Source organism: Haliaeetus albicilla, chromosome 4 (assembly GCF_947461875.1).
Source record: "Haliaeetus albicilla chromosome 4, bHalAlb1.1, whole genome shotgun sequence".
Classification (NCBI taxonomy): domain Eukaryota; kingdom Metazoa; phylum Chordata; class Aves; order Accipitriformes; family Accipitridae; genus Haliaeetus; species Haliaeetus albicilla.
In genome coordinates, this window is record NC_091486.1 from 31016815 (window position 1) to 31018838 (window position 2024).

Sequence of the window (2024 nt, forward strand, 5' to 3'; positions counted from 1 at the left end):
AGCGCAGCGGAGGGGGAAGCGGCGGGGGCCGCCTTCCCCGCGCGCTCTCGCGAGCCACGTGGCGGGCGGCGGGACCACGTGGCCGCGCGCGGCTGGGCGGGGGCGGAGCCCGTTACCCCTTTGCGGCCGGCCCCGCCCCTTTGCGGCCGGCCCCGCCGCCGTCCGCTCGAGGCCCGCCCCGTGGCCGGGCGGTGCCGCGGCCTCAGTCGTCCCCGCTGCCTCCTGTTCGTGAAGGTTCGAGCCTCCGGACGTAGGGAAAAAAACCCCAAACAACAAAAAACCCCCACAAACAACTCTCCGTGAGCGTTCAGGCGGCTGCCCCGGTGGGGGGGACGCACGGCTCTGCGGTAGCCCACCCGCCTTACGTGCCAGCCTGGCCGCTGGGTACCGCACCGGCGGCAGCCGCTCGGCCCCTCGGGCGTCCTGGGGAGCAGCGGGCCCCTGCCCGGCGCCTCACGGGCCCGGCAGCAGTTGGCGGCGGGGACGGCCGCTGCGGCTCGAAACGGGTCTGCGCTCGAGGGCGCGGGTGCCCGCCTCGGTATTTTTTGTTTCCCGAGGGAATCCTGAAGCAGGTTTGAGCTGGTGACCCCCCTCGGTGACCCCGAGCTGCGCTGGGGCGCTGCATCCAGCCTGCCTGCGGTGCCAAGGGTTCAGCCGGCGCTCCGGGCCCTCTCCACGCACCGCGGTGGATCCCCTTCTGCCCGCTCTGCTCTCGCTCCTCGGGCTCGTTCCCAAGGCCTCATCTGCAGATCGTCGTTCAGATAACAGTTCTTTTTGGTAAAGGTTTTGCTGCGACCAAGTGCACTTGTGGCCATCTGAAAGGTTTGCTTCTCCGACCGAGAAGTGCCAAATCACATGCATTTGAAAAATAAATTTTAAAGGCTGCCTATTTCCCCACGCTGCTGCATGGGGATACGGGCATTTTGGTTTGGGGGAAGGCAGAGGCCGGAGGCCTCTAAATCCGTCCATTTGTGCCACCTGCTGGTTTCTGTCTTGGCCAAGAGCGTCTTTGTGCACGCTGCTGCGTCTGACCTACTTCTGCGCCTGGGTCCAGGCCTTACCGAGTAATTGCAAAACTGCGTGCTAGTGGAGTAGAGGCAAAAAGCAACAGTTCTTCCCCTTCTAAATTCCCACTTATTTCACATTGAGGGTTACCTGCACTGAAAAGAGAGGCAGAGTTTTTCCTGCCCGGAGGAAGAGAGGCTCCAAGCAATGCTTGGGCTTGATTAATATCAGACATTCGTTGCTGTGTTTTATGCAACCATCCGTATGAGTCAGCACGCCTTCATTTCCTCTCCTGCTTCTCATATAAGGAATATGCTGGAAAGCCAATAGTCAGAGAAATCTGGGGATTCACATAATTCTTATTTTTTTTAAAGGACAGACTTCAGTGCTTTAGCTAATGTAACCCATTTTCTGAAGTCCTGCAGCTGGCAACATTGCCAAAGAAATTATGTTCAACTAGAAAGAGAATTTCCAGGTTCCCCCTAGTTTTAAAGTACCGGTTCTGGTACTGCTGGCTCAGGGGGAGTACTACTACTGTAAAGAGTAAATTTAAGAGTAAACACTACTTACTTGTCTGACTTAGAACACCTTATTCATCCTGTTTGCTAGCACTAACTACTTACTCTCAAGCAGATATGTTGCCATTATGAGATTACAGATTGTTCAAAGGTTAAAGTCCAGTGTTATAAGACATTTGGTTTTGGCAGACTGAAGCAGCTTTGCACAGACTACATGCACCAATAGTTTTGGGAAAACCACTAACAGCTCTTGGCTCCTAAACTATATAAGCAGCTTTGGAGAAGTTAGCAGCAGTTTGAAGTAACAGAGGTGAACTGTATTGACTTCAGGTGATTGAAATTAGTTGCAGATGGGGAATCAGAGAAGTTATAAAATACCTGAGAATTAGGTGAGGTTATTAGGGTAAGTAGCCTTGATGGTGGCTGCAGCAGCAAGGATGACTTTGGGCTTTGTGGGAAGAAGCTTGTGTAGGTATATTTAATCTTTTTTTAAACAGCTTG